Source organism: Puma concolor, chromosome C2, assembly GCF_028749965.1.
Source record: "Puma concolor isolate L17-30 chromosome C2, mPumCon1.1.hap2, whole genome shotgun sequence".
Classification (NCBI taxonomy): Eukaryota; Metazoa; Chordata; class Mammalia; order Carnivora; family Felidae; genus Puma; species Puma concolor.
The window spans coordinates 2,865,471-2,880,668 of NC_141675.1; the positions used below are offsets into that span (position 1 = coordinate 2,865,471).

General features: G+C 44.5%; 1 long non-coding RNA gene across 1 annotated transcript in view; it reads left to right on the top strand.

Moving 5' to 3' along the window:
• The window catches only part of LOC147577045 (uncharacterized), a 96,663-nt gene extending 87,710 nt beyond the window's left edge, over positions 1–8,953 (top strand). Inside the window, exon 3 of the long non-coding RNA XR_015255733.1 lies at positions 8,738–8,953. This is a non-coding gene — a long non-coding RNA (uncharacterized LOC147577045). The remainder of the gene's footprint in view (positions 1–8,737) is intronic.
• The last annotated feature ends 6,245 nt before the right edge of the window (positions 8,954–15,198 follow it).

Genomic DNA, 15,198 nt, shown 5'->3' on the forward strand with positions numbered 1-15,198 from the left:
GATGGGTTGAATAGTGATGAGAATAAATAGGAAGAAAATTAAAAAAAAATTTTTAACGTTTATTATTTATTGAGAGAGAGAAAGAGCACGTGACAGAGAGCAGGGGAGGGGCAGAGAGAGAGGGAGACATAGAATCCAAAGCAGGCTCCAGGCTCTGAGCTGTCAACACAGGGCCCGACATGGGGCTCAAACTCACGAACCCGAGATCATGACCCAAGCTGAAGTTGGATGCTTAACCAACTGAGCCACCCGGGCGCCCCATATGAAGATAATTTTTTAAAATTAAGAGCACTTTCCAGTATATAAATGTCGGTATTGTGGATACAAAGATGATGATGGAGGGCAGTAGGCCAGCATTTGTTAAATACCTATTATGTGGCAAATATTGGGCCAGGCATTTTGTTTTTTTATTCTTTTCTTTTTATTATTAATTTCTTTAATTAAACAACTCTAGTATGTGGGTGTTATTAGCCCCGTCTTACAGAGGAGATGTCTGAGGCTCAGTGAAGGGATAGAGCCCAGACTTGGATTGATGACTTCTTCTACTGCTCTGCACTGATTACATTTCGGGAGAGAGAACAGGCATGACTACAATTCTCTGACAGGGAGGAGATGGGAAGGGACTGGCAATCAAACAAGGTAGCCTCAGGGTTCCCAATTTAAGTCCCAATTTAAGGCCAAGGTGCCATCTAAACCTAGGTCCCAAGATTATGGCTATTCTTTGACTTTCTTTCTGAATCAAGAGCCTGGAGAGTAGGCTGGAAGGGAATTAGGGTTTAAGGGATTAAGCACTTTCGGTGTGCTTACTGCCAGGAAGGTTAAAAACTAATAACCAGCCACAACTGTTAAAGAGAATGCATCGTTTCTCATTCAGAAAAATATGTAAGCCAGCAGGTCTCCTAAACATCTCAAGGGAAAGATTATAAAAGTGTGTTCTGTGCTTCTTATTCCCAGTGGCTGGCGTCACACTTCCTGGCTTGGTCCAGTGTGGGAAATCAGAAGCTTTTCTGTGCTACTTTGGCAGGGAATTCAACACTTGTCACTGGGTTCGCTCTTTCCTACCACCTCTGTTCTCAAGGACTTACCAAGTCAATTAGCTCACCATTTTACCGTCATGGGCTTTTGCGTTGAGTTCGCTGCTACCATCTTCCTTACATGCGTTTGCTTTCAGCACAGGCTGTTTGAAGTAGAACTTTGCAGCGTGTCATTTCCTATGTCACAGGAAGATAATATGGCTGTGTAATTAAAAAGGTTAGCAACACTGACATTTCTGTATTTGTGCTAGAATTATCTTGATATTACCAGGGATTAAAGAATTCTGCCACCTGCTAGGAACATATGCATATGTTTGAGCAAAGGTTAATGAGTCTGTTCAGAAAAATGATTCAGGTAGGGGCTCAAGAGCAAGTTGACACATTCTAAAGTAATAGAGGTATATGTTCTGACCTTAGGTCAGTTGGGTAAGACCATTTGAAGGCTCCTTTGTTAGGGAGGTGGCAGGTAGTACGGTGGTTTGATTGATTATTTCAATCTTGAACATAAGACACATTTTCTCTGGCTTACCTAGATGTTCTACCTTGCGCGTCTATCTGCGGTGTCAATTCTGTGTCAAAGTAGTTGGATGTACTGTAGGGGCGCCAATGCCCCTTTATCTTAATCTCTGTGTATTTGTCTTTGTATAGTGTGATGGCGTGTACCTGGATGGTAGCCATGGTGGAGGAATATACACAATGACTTGGATAGATAAATATATTGCATACAAATATAGATGGACACATTGGATCCCATTTCATTACACTCACACCACATTTCAATTCTCTGTTCTCTGAAGGTCTTCTTAAATTTTATGGCCAAGCTTTTGAGAATCTTCCGAGTCTCTGAGCCTTTGTCAAAAATGTTATTTTCAGATACGCAGGTGTTGGGTGGTATTTTCTCTTTGATTTACTTACAAAGGGAGGTGGCACTTTGTTTTTTGAAAATTGCTCTCTAGACAAACAAGACATCCCTCTCAAATCAAGATGGTGGCCTGACCTGAAGAAGCCCTTTCCCCTCCCAGAAAAGTGGAGTAGTGAAACTTGTCTGCCTCTTACTCAACTGCCTTACTTTAAGAAAGGACTTGTTAGTTAGTTTAAAAATAGTCATCTTTTATTCCCTGCCTGTCAGGGCCTCTCTGCCTTCTCTCAAAAGCCAGCATTTACTGATGTTCTTTGATTGACACCCTCCTCAGCACTAAAATGGAAGAGAGAATGGGAGAATATTCCATTTTATTGACAGGCGCTGAGACCCTGTCAGGGACAATTGCTTAGCAACCTCTATGGTGCCACTTTTGGGAAAGGGAAAGAAAGGACACAGTTACATATAAATGAAAAGAAAGCATATGTGACAAAGGCCGACTATCATAAAACACTGAGTATTTTTTTGTAACTAGCTCTTGAAGTTAGCAATGTAACTTGTAAGATCTGCACAAATTATCTTTTTCCTCCCTCGGGTTATCGGGTGACTGAAGGGTTGAGAGGGCATCAGGGGTGGAGTGAAAAGTAGCTTGTTCTGGGATGGAGGGCCCGAGTTCCTCCCTCGACTCTCATCCTGGCTGTTTGACTCAGCACAGGCCTCTCCACATTCCTAAGCTTCATGGGTAAAACTGGGAAAACCACCTTTATAAAAATGAAAGAGGTTTATAATGCATGTGGAAGGGGTTTGAAAATTATCTAGAACTTGTAAAATAAAGGGTTCTTAATCATTGTGCTACATTGGGACACAATCTATGAATTAATACGATGCACACATAAGTTGGACATAGATATAATTTTAGTAGTGTAGAAACAACACTGGCTTATGTTTGAAAATATTTTAAAAATGCCTCTGATCCTTGTAGTTCTGTGATACAGAATATCTACTATCTCCATATTCTAGTTAGTAATTATTAACCCCCTTTCTAGGTATGGAATTTTTCCACAGCTACACTGGGGGTAGGTGGGGGCTTGATCAAATCGGTTGGTTTCAAGCCTGTGGCATTTCCACTCTTTTTGGCATTTTCTGTTGCTACCTTTAATTATTTTTGTAAAAGGTTATGTAAACAAGCTTCCTCCAAATTATCTGTGGTGAATAGCCAGTTTTGTTTTGTTTTTTAAACATTCTAATGTGTCAAATGTGGGTATTTGTAGAATATAATACAAATGAAACAGTAGAGTTGATTTCCTGGTTTGGACAATGTACTATGGTTAAATAAGATGCTATAATTGGGGGACACAGGACACAGGGTACATGGAAACACTGACTTTTTGGTAAGTTTTTGTGAGTCAACTTATTTCAACAATGTCATTAAGGATCAATTATTAGAAAATAAAAATAAATGCAAAATACACAGTTCTTACATTTTAAGTTATTAAAGTCAAAGATATCCAATGACTGTCAAATTCTTACAAAAGTTTTTAAATGCGTACTCTCAATTTCTGTACTCATTTTGTGGTGGACCGGTGACAAACAGGTCCACTGACCACACTGGTGTGAACGTGAGTGAAAAGAAATTCCTCTTTTGTTTAAATAAGCAATTCCTGGAGGAACTGTAATGTCTCAGCCTCAATTTTTAGTCCAAGGAAGAACATCTGATTCTCCCAACTTTGTCCATGTCTGGTCAACTATGGTGGGGTGGAGAAGGCAGAATCATGCCAGGGCCCAATCCAAGAGTGAACATTAGTTCTTAGAGCAGCAGGGATGGAGATAAATCCAGGAAGTGGCCAACAAATGACTCGATATGTGGCCATTGCTAGGGATGCAAAGGTGAGTCTCTGATGGAAAGAACTGTAGATTGCTGCCCCAAATGACCAACTATTAAAATAACATCAGGTGAAGAGGAGCAACTATGGGAATTCAGAGAAGAGGAAACTTCTACTTGGGGGGATTACAGAGTGTTTCTTGCAGTGGGGTGGCATCTGAGCAGCTTAAATGCTCCTTGTAGCACCTGTGATGTTTGAGAAGCGATAAATGGGGAAAGCCACTGTTGGGTTTTGAACAGATTGTTATTTTAGGAAATTCATCCTTAGCGGTGAGGAAGTTGGAGTAGGGGCAGGGGATGGTGAAGCCAGAGTCAGGGAGGCCAACTTTAAGTTGGTGCACGGAAGGGATACCAACACCTGAATGGTGGCTATAGGATGGTGGAGGAAGTGGATGTGAGAAAAACTGAACGTGTAAGATGGAGCATAGCAATCGATTCAATGAGATTCAGGGAGCTAAACACATTGGGGGAGGAAGAAGAATGAGTTTAGTTTCGGTTGTACTGCTTTTGAGGGGCTGGTGTGAGTTTGGGTGATGATTTCCTCATGCAGTCAGAAATATGGACGTCAAAGCATCAGGAGTATGCGTTCACCCACCTGGTACCTCGAGTAGTGTCCCTTAAAAAGGTATATCCAAGTCCAAAGCCCTGGTTCTTGTGGTGTGACCTTATCTGAAAAAGGATCTTTGAAGATGGAATTGAGTTAAAGACCTTCAGATGAAACCATCCTGGAATTAGAGTGGTTATGTCTTACAAGTATTCTTACAAGAGAAAAGACAGGGAGATTTGACACAGAGAGATACACAGAGAAGGCCGTGTGAGGACACATAGAGAGATTGGGGTTAGGCTGCCACAGGCCAAGGAACCTCTAGGAGCCACCAGGAGCTGGAGGGCCCTGAAGGATTCCCCACGGGAGCCTTCACTGCAGGTGAGCCCCACTGACACCTTGATTTCAGACTTCAGGCTTCCTGAAGCGTGAGAAGAAACTTCTGTTGTTTTAAGTCACCCAGTTTGGGATAATTTATTATGGCAGCTCCAGGAAACTAATGCAGCACCTCCTCCGAGAGCTCAGTATATATATTTCAAATGATGTTGTTCTTGTGTTGTGAAGTAGAGGGAAAATGAAGCTATTTATTCATCTTTATTAGCATCTCGTTTCTGGGTATTTTCAAGGTGGCTTTTCTTGCAAGTCAGGAGAGGTGAGAATGAAGTAGTTCAGAAGAATGAAGTTTAGGACACCTGAGCAAGTGTACAAGTGATTGATTTATAGGTTGATGTACCACCCTGTCCCATGTAATTCCTTCCTTCCTTCCTTCCTTTCTCCCTCCCTCCCTCCCTCCCTCCCTCCCTCCCTTCCTTCCTTCCTTCCTTCCTTCCTTCCTTCCTTCCTTCCTTCCTTCCTTCCTTCCTCCCTTCCCTCCTCCCTCCCTTCCTTCCTTCCTCCCTCCTCCTCCCCCTCTTTCTCCTTATCCTTTTTTTTTCACTACAAAATCTCTCTCTATTGGAGGATTTCCTACCATAAAAACACAATTAATTAGCTTTATTTTTTTTTCAACATTTATTTATTTTTCGGACAGAGAGAGACAGAGCATGAACGGGGGAGGGGCAGAGAGAGAGGGAGACACAGAATCGGAAACAGGCTCCAGGCTCTGAGCCATCAGCCCAGAGCCTGACGCGGGGCTCGAACTCCCGGACCGCGAGATCGTGACCTGGCTGAAGTCGGACGCTCAACCAACTACGCCACCCAGGCGCCCCACAATTAATTAGCTTTAAATTTATTTTTCCATTTCTTTTTTTCAATATTTAAAGAATATATATGTATATATATATAGATGTATACATATGTATATATCTCTATCATCTATCTATTTATTATCTATCGGTCCTTGATGTATAATGTTACATTAGTTTCAGAAGGTATGCAGCATAGTGAATTGACAGTTCTGTATATTATGCTGTGCTCACCACATTTTTCCATTTCTAACTTTCAGAATTTATCATTTTGGAATAACCAGTGTTACCCCATTCACAAGTAATCAGAGCCCCACACACAGTTAAGTCTTATTCTGGTTAAAGATGTGATTATTTTTTTCTCTTGGACCTTTTGAGGTATTGAAAAATAACTTGCAGACCCCTCTAACTTCATTGCTGCTGTCAATATTTGGTAAGAGGTGACTTCCTAGAGAGCAGACATTCTGTTTAGCCCACTGCCTAACACAGGCCATGGCACAGAGTAGGTGAATCCCTTTGTGGCTCTAGGAAGGCAGACAGGGTAAGAGACAACTAATGCTTGTTGGATAATATCCCTGGGAAAGACTCTCTGTACCTAAACTGTCAAACAAAATGTTCTTCAGGAGAACATTCCTCTAATTGGACCAATTAGGGCACATGTCTATCATTGAACCAATCACTCCGGCCATGAGGTATAATTACACTGCAAGAATATAACTGGTTTAATGGCAAGTAGGTCTGACTCCTAAGTAGTCCTGACTCCTAAGGATAGGGTTACTGAGCCCCGTTTTGATTTGCCAGTCCTTGGTTCAGACATCCAGCAGATGGGGTTACGTTAGCCTGGGAAGACTGAGAATTACTAATAGAGTTATATTTGCGTCCAAGTGCATTGCTCTGGGTCATACCCTTCAGTTATATAATCTTGAAAGTGATGGTGTGTAACTGATCCAGATGAAGAAGTCCCAAAACTTCTTCAGACTAGGTGAACTGCAGAACAGTTCCAGTCTTATTTATGGAGGGGGAAGTTGGCTGTCTAGATGTCTGATGCGACCTTACTCTCAAATTTATGATCTGTAACTCTGGGGCTATTGTTTAGAATTATTGTAACCTGGAAGCTTACAAGTTCTTTGGAGAATATTGTCGACCTCTCTGCTGTATTGTTTAATTTTTTTTTGCTGGAGCGTGGTTGACATACAATGTTATATTAATTTCAGGTGTACAACACAGTGATTCAACAATTCTATACATTATGTAATGCTCAGCCCAATAAGTATAGTTACCATCTGTCTCCATACAATGTTTTTACCACATTATTGACTGTATTTCCTCTGCTGTACTTTTCATCTCCGTGACTTATTTATTTTATAACTGGAAATTGGTACTTCTTAATTCCCTTCATCTATTTCACCCCCCACCCTCTCCTCTGGCAACCACCCGTTTGTTTTTACCACCCTGACTTCCTTTTGTATCCTTCAACTTGTAAACTTTGTTTGCTTTGCCCAAGTCAAAGTCAGTGTTTGTTCTTACTCAGTGGATCTGAGTCAACTATTGACGTTTACCAGTTCAGTGGTTACCCACAGCTAATTGGTTTAAGGCCAATCCTGAACCGTTCCTGGGGTTGGGGCTGGGGCTGAGGCTAGTTCCTCCAAAACCGCACAGCATCTACAGTGGACCATGGCTAGCATTGATGCTGGGAGCGGTTATTACAGTGTCTACGCATTTTCATTGTTCAACCTCTGATGGATATTTCCCTTGCTGTTGCAGATATCATTAATGTCTTCCTTTTGCAAATGAGACTATGAGATCACACTTTTACAATGTAAATTATTTATCAGTCTAACACAGATTATTTGTTTATATAAAGAATATTTGGAGGTGCAAGAAATGTTCCTGGAGCCAGAATGCTAAGGGAAGGTGGTTTTAATTTATGCTTCCTGGAGATTCAGGGCTTTCCAAGATATCTCATAGCTGAGATGGCAAAGGAAGGGCAAAGCTTTGGATGCCAACCTGTTTCAGTCATGGTGCTGCTTTCTTAGATGTTTCATGCATGTTGTAGTTATACATGCAGTATTCCATTTACGATCTGATGCTACTAACATGCAGGTGGAAAGCCACTGCCCCCTGCTAGCTCTGTGACCTTGCAAAAAAAAAAAAAAAAAAAATCCCTCCTCCTCTTTGGTCCCTGGTTTCCTTTACTCGTAAAATGAGGGTGCTGGATGAGAAGTTCTTGAAGTTCCATTTTTTTCTCGACAGTCCGTGGTTTTGTGACTTTTGCCCTGGGCCCAAGTGGTGCTTACTAGTTGCATAGAAACTGACTACATCGCTACCTCGGAAGTCATTAATTCGGTGCGGCTTCCCCCTCTTAGTGAGTTTTCAGCTGGATGATAATCATAAAATGCCAGCATTGCCGATGTGAGATGGAGTTAACAGTCTGAGATTTGCTAAGTGTTTCTGTGTGATCAGTGTGAAAGCAATCACATCTCCAGAGTGAGAAAGGTCAGTGCCCTGTAGCTGCCAGCCCTCGCCGCACTAAGGGGACGCCAAGGGGACTGCCACCCGCCGAACACAAATCAGGCCACGGAGTGAATACCCTCTACTGATGCAGTCTAACAGCTCCGGATGTCAAATGATATTACTTTGGGAGACCGTTAAGCCCCTTTCTCAGTGCTCAGCAGTGTGCAAATCCCCTCATCTCATTTGATTAATCTGAGCGACTACAGAATATTTTATTAGGCGCAGAAAACATGACTGCGGTGCGATAGTCTGTGGCATTACTGAGCCCGGAAATTCTTTGAAGTCTTGTGTTTTCTTGTTTGTTTTCCTTGGTTCTAGTTTGCTTGCAAAAGGGGGGGGGGCTCTCAGTGAATTCGTGTCCTGTATGAATTAACGTTAGTGACTATATACATAAATAATAAAAAGGGATTATACAGTGAATCGCAGCGCCTGTGTGATCAGATTCTTCCCATCCTCAAGAAAGGACTCCTTTCTGTCTCTCACTGCCTCCACACTAAGCCCTGAACACGCACCAGCACTTGGCAGGAAGGAGACCATGATATTCGATATTCACGGCGGCTATATCTACCTAGCTGGCAAGCTTACGTGTGATTTTTAGTTCTCTGTGTTTTTAATTCTCTACATTTTTATGGCTGGCCCATATTATATTATAGTATAATAGACAATATATTTGGAATAACGTGTGATTTCAAACCGCGTTTTCCTTTTGTTCCTTTAAAGGTAATTCTTTCCCCCGGGAGGCTCCGGGAATGCTGGGATTTTTTTGCCAGCCTGCCGAAAGGGAAGAAGGTACCCGAAATGCCGCGTGAGATGGATTCACCGGGCCCGTGCCTGGGACGCAGCCCCGCCCGTTCCTTTTCAAGACCCAGCGCCGCCGTGGCCTGACAAGCGGTAAGAAATGTGCTAATAAAGGCGACGAGCCACTCCGGGGCTGGATTTCATTTCCAGCTTAATTAAGTCCTAGAAACACACCTGGCCTCCAGCTTTGAAGCGCGGCCACGAAAGCCCGGTGCCCTCCTCGGCTCGGGCTCGCCCCGCAGCGACGGTGGGAAGCCAGGCTGAAAGGAGAAGGTGGAGGGAGGCCGCGGCCGGGGCAGATGAAACGGTGGAGTCAGGAAGCAGTATTTCAGAGAAGGCCGCTTCATCCGGTGCGCGATCCATTTGCCCTTGTGCTTCAAAGGTGAGCGGCGCAGCGGGCCTGCAAACGTGCCGAATTGAGACTCCTCCAGGGGCGCCCTGCCGCGCCTGCCACCTGCTGCCCCCACGCCGGGTCCTCGACCGGTTCCCTGCCCCCCCCCCCCCCCATTGTGGTGAACTGGGGACAAAATGCACTTTGCTGGCGCAAGTCCTGACCGGTCCCCGGTACTCTGGGCGGTCCGGCTTCTCCCACATTTACAAACTTCTGGTTACTTCTGGTTCTTCACTCCCTGTGGCCAGCCGATGCTGCCCGGGGCCTCTTCGTCCTGTTATCCCAGAGACCCGAGATTCTCTTAAATGTGACTAAAGAGGAAAAATCCTTGCTGTGATTTACGGAGCCCAGGAATTTGCAAGGCACTTGCGTGACATCACCTCCCCCGTTTTCGCCACCACTTGTGATGAATTGCCAGGGTTTCACAGGCGAAGAAATGGGGCTCCAAAAGAGCAGGTAAGTGTCTTAGATCTAAGAAGCAGAACCCGAGACCGTGACTTGGATACCTGGGATTTATGAAAGGGAGGCCATCAGGAGAAGCCTGGAGGAGGCGGGGTGGGGGGGGGGGCAGGTGGGAAAAGGGAAGGGCGAATAAGTTTGTGGTCTCAGGAAACTCAGCCTTGGCCTGATCCACGGGGGAGTCTGGAGCATAAAGCACGCCACTGAGCGGTCCCCACCTTGAGGCCAAGAAGCCGACTGAACCCTTCTGAGTCATCTGTTGTGGGCCGTCCCTGGGGGTGATGACATGGCTCCTCAGGCCAGGAGGCTCTCATCTGCCAAGGGCAAGTTTCTGACGCGAGGGGCCAGCTGGAGCTCACTGACAGCCGACACTCCCGGTGGCTGGGGGATGATGGTACCGCCGGGTGAAGAGGCTCTGGTCAGGTGCCCCCTGCACCCGCCAATCTGTGATCGATCCACACTCCTTGCCTTTGGAACCTAAAGATGCCTCTGAGGGTTGTGGCGACCCAGGGCGGGGGTCACTTCTGTACTTGTAGAATTGCGAAGGTTGTGGCAAACGTGGGGGTACCCGATAGCCATGGAGAAGAGGAGGAGTCCCTTGGCAACAAGCTGTGAATATTTCCCTCTCCCCTTTGACATTTTAGCGTGTGGTACCTTCGCGAGAGCCGCCATTATATTTAGAAAGTACCTTTCCTGTCTTTTCGAGCGCCAGAGTCCCTAGGGCAGAAATCTTGCTTTATTCCATGTGCAACATACCTGAATGCACACATGCCTCGTCTGTAGTCGACTACTAATGAACCCTGGTTGAGTTGACTGCTCCTTCAGTTTGGGGGGGTGGGGGTTACCCCTCCTGGTGTTATTATTTCAGTCAACCAATCACTCACCAGTAATTCAGCGTCTGTTATTTGTGACTAGCTCAAGGGGCGTCCTGCCGGTGGTGGCGCCCGTTTTGTCTCCTACCCATCTGTCTAAGAGTCTCAGAGGCCAAGAAACAGCAATGGGAGGGTGAGGCCTGAGGTAGTTCTAGCGAAGGTTTACTTACTGGGCCAGGAAGAAAGGCAGTCGCACAGGGAGTCGTGTGGGAGAAAGAACGGGTGTCTTGGGATTAGGAGACTTGAAACACCACCCGGCTTTGCGTCTGTAAAACGGGGCCAAGACGCCGCCTGGCTAAACGTGCAGGGCTGCTGTGGAGGGGACCAAGGGAGACCATGCAGGCGAAGCCTACACACTGTGCAGACCAAATGAATACATGTCTAAGGACCGACGGCGGCTCCAAGGCAAGAATGATAGGCAAAAGGGCTAGGAATCCCTCCCTGAAGTTCAAGTGGCACATTCTGCCTTTACTGTGTGTGTGCTTAGAATTCAGTGCCTTAGGGAAAAGAAAAAGCGAAAGGCAAATCGGAGTTCTTCTCTCTTCACTTCCTGACTTCAGGTATCTGTATATGCTATAATTAGGGGCCCCAGCTTACACCAATTTCTGAAAGTTTCTCATTTAATTTTACAAGGACGTATACACTTTACAATGCCTGACACCTGCTCAAGCAGGCAAATAATTGTTTTGACACTGTGACAGTTGTAGAGAGTATTATTTTAAAAATTTCTAAAACCTGCCAATGGGATAATTAGACTCTAATTCTCATTTGCCAGGGCAATGAGCTCTCTGGGCCAAATTACTCCTTGATGGCATGCCAGCCCCCTTTTCCTAGTCCTCATTGGCTGGTGGAGATTTAGTTCCACACGGATTGTTCCTTTCCTCACCGAGAACTGATTTTTGACCTTTAAAGATAATACAAATTATGCATTGAGCACATCACTTGTGGGTTTCTTTCGATGGGTGTTTTATTACAGTTCTCATGGCTTGAAGAATACCTTTAATTTAATTTAATTTAATTTAATTTAGGGGTGACCCAGTTACTGGCCCATGGCATGGGACAAACACATTGGCACCCGCATCTTGTTACATAGTGGCCAGGAAAGGAGGGACAGCCTGGGGAACAGAGTCCTAGGAAGCAGGTAAAGAGAAAATCTGGACATGAGGTGAGGATCAGGAGAGAACTGGCCAGAGGCGTCATCATGTGTTTTGGGTCAGATTTAGGAAGAATCCCGGACCTGCCAGGGGTGGAGGAAGCGGGGTGGTTTCCTTCCTGGATTTCCAGGGCTGCACTGCTGGACCACGAGCTTGGGGGCTGTTAGGATGTGGAGCTGGGCCAGGCAGCCTTCTAGAATCCCAGCCTTGGTTGGAGACTCCAAACCTTGGAGACTCCAAAACCTGGTTGACTTTCAGAATTTGGGCCTTAGATGCATTCATTTCACAGATGAGAAAATGGAGACCGCGCAAGGCCTGCTTAAGGTCACGTGGCTAGTGAGTGGCTCAGGGCACTCAAAAAATCTGCATTGACCCGTGCATGTTCAATGCTGCTGGAGTTTCTAGACGTGGAGGAAGTTAGTCAAGCCAGCTGGGGAGATAAGACTTTACCACCTGTCCCCCTCCCATCAGGCAGAGGCCAGTGCCCAGAAAATGGAACGATGGAGGGCTGAGCCACCTTATTCCTGAGTCCGAGGGTTCTGCTGTGTGGAACAGGTAGACGTAAAGAGGAAACTGTGTTTTGAAGGTGAAGGAAACCTAAGAGTTCAGGTAGACAGTCATGAATAGGGAGGGGCTGACGGAGGGGGCAGAGGGAGAGCAGAAGCCAGGTGAAATATTTCTGCATGTGGAGAGTCAAGTTCAAACGGTGCAGAAAGGCATACAGTGAAAAGCACCCGTTCTTAACCCGTCCCTGCATGCCTCTGACTCACGTCCGCAGGTAGGTTCTTCTTGCTTTTGATTCTTCCAACAGTTATCTTCAAAATTCTCAATAGAATGTGACACTTTTATTTCTCCAATGATTAATTTTATCAACGTTTTTTATTTATTTTTGGGACAGAGAGAGACAGAGCATGAACGGGGGAGGGGCAGAGAGAGAGGGAGACACAGAATCGGAAACAGGCTCCAGGCTCCGAGCCATCAGCCCAGGGCCCGACGCGGGGCTCGAACTCACGGATCGCGAGATCGTGACCTGGCTGAAGTCGGACGCTTAACCGACTGCGCCACCCAGGCGCCCCTCCAATGATTAATTTTAAACATTAGCTGCAGACTCTCTGTTCTGCGTGATCAAAAAGAAAAAAAAGACCTGTGTCACTGCCCCCCTCCCCGCCACCTTGCCTCCTCTCATCCCACTCTTTTGTTATTGGGTGGGTTCTTCTGTGGGCACATGAATAACTTTTAAAAGTGTACTTCAAGTGCTTCATCTTGATCCATCAAATTTACACAAATTGGACTCACCGTTCTGAGAGATAGAAGATAAAATTAGAAGCCCTGAACTTCCTTTCACTTTTCCTCCTTGCAATTCTCATGATCTCCCAACTACATCGTTAAATATCGTCAAGGCTTATTACTTTTTCATTCTATTTTATAAATATGCTTAAGCCTTCCTTGCTTTGCCCGTAGATTGAATTGAAAATTCAAGCATCTCTACGGGTCATTAGCAATGTTATGATTACATATTATTCACCCCAAGATCAAGCAGAGTGGCCTTCTGGGAGGAGGAAATGACATGAATCTTGTGTCGTGTAGATTTGGGCTTTTCAAAATAAGCTTTCAAAGTGTTAAAATAAGAACTTCTTGTCACTTACTTCAGCTTCTCAAAACAGTGACATTTTAAATGGGCTTTATGTATGTATTTTATTCATACAGATGTTGTGTCTAAAGTTTCTAATTTTCTTTTCTTTTTCTTATTGAAACACAATCCCATCACCACTTTACAAAGATTTTTCTCACTTGATCGCATTACCTGCCGAATACGAATCTACCTTTTTGTGAAGAGTTTTCTCCCGATACTCTAGCTTAATGTTCTGGTTGGGACCTTTTACTTTTCATGGCCTGTTGCACAGTTGTATCTCTGGTCTGGTTTTCCTCTTTAATGTGCTTGTGGCTTTGGACCTACTGTTTTCATGGTTTCCATTTTCTTGGCCTTTTTTTTTTTTTTTTTTTTTTTGTCTCCTCAAGCATATTTTCTAGTAATTTTTCTTCCCCAGAAAGGGGACATGAGGAGGTAACTCTATGAATCTTGCATGACTCAATACTCAGCCTTCACGTTTGAGTGACAATTTGGCTGGACATAAAATTGCTATTTAAGCGTATTTTCTTGCAGAGCTTTGAAAGCTACTTGTGGTAGGTTGGGTCCTTGAGAAGTGGAGATGGAGTTTGGAGAGCAAGATGTTTATTAAAGATCAACACCGTGGAGGGCAGGATTAGGCTGACTGAGAATTGAAGCTGCTTTGCATGATTTGCAGGCCTAACAAGCCTCAGCCAACATGGCAGGCTGGATGCTCTGGATTGAGTGCTACTCACAAATACCCCGTGTTGGGCTGAAATGGCTGGGCCTTTACACCTCCCTCTCTCAGTCACCAGATACAGGCTGTCCTGAGAAGGGCATGACTTTATGGCACTAGTGTCCTTGTAAGAAAATAAAGAGACACCAGGGGCACATGAATTCACAGGAAGAAGCCATGTGAAGACAGTGAGAAGGTGGCTGCCTGCAAATCAAGGAGGAAGGCCTCATGAGAAACCAAACCTGCCAATACCTTGATCTTGGACTTCTAGTCTCCAGAACTGTAAGAAAATACATTTAAGTTGCCCAGTGTGCAGTATTTTGTTATGGCGGCCCCAGCAAACTAATATAGCTCCCTAAGTTTTTCTGGGGGAAATTTTTGTGACACCCTTATTTAGAGCCTACCGCAGTCAAAATGATTTTCTAATATTTCTGAACTTTATCAAGGTACAAGGTTGAGTACTGTGGAAAAAAACATTTTTTAACTGTTTTCATGCTGGTCATGTTCTGAGCTTCACAGCAGATTCTTTATTTGATAGTATCTACTCACCTCATCTGCCTTCCACTTCTCCGAAGAGATTTGCTCCTGTCGTAGTTCCGAAATGTTCTTTAACCTTCGTGACTTTGCATCAGCTTAATGGCCTCTGCTCATCCCTAAATCATGACTCCTTAGTGCTAGGAACCAACGAATAAATGGGGGTAAGAATAAAGAAAATCAATTTAATTAGTGGTTGGATTTAAATCTGACTTGGGAGGTAGAATTTTGGTTTTATCGCTAGGGCACTTTTTGGAAAAGAGCAAATTATCTAAAATCAAAACCTAACTCTTCTACATCCTAATTCTATGCATTGAACTTAATATCTGGTTATCTTCATTTGGCTAGGTAATGTTTCCAAGTGACCATTTCCTTGGAAGTCAGATATGGTGTTAAATCCCAGCAGCAAAGTGTTGGCCAAAAAGTTCATCAATTAAGTAGCATGTATTGAGTGTGTTATGTTTCCATCTCTGGGCTTAGTACTCAGGGGACACAAAATATCCATAAAACACTGTGTCTCTTCTTAAGGATTGTTTCCGGGAGGCTGGCTTCCATAAAATGATATGGATATGTCTACTCTGGGATTACCAGGCTGTTGGAAGGTCTGAGAAAAACCACAGGAATGGGA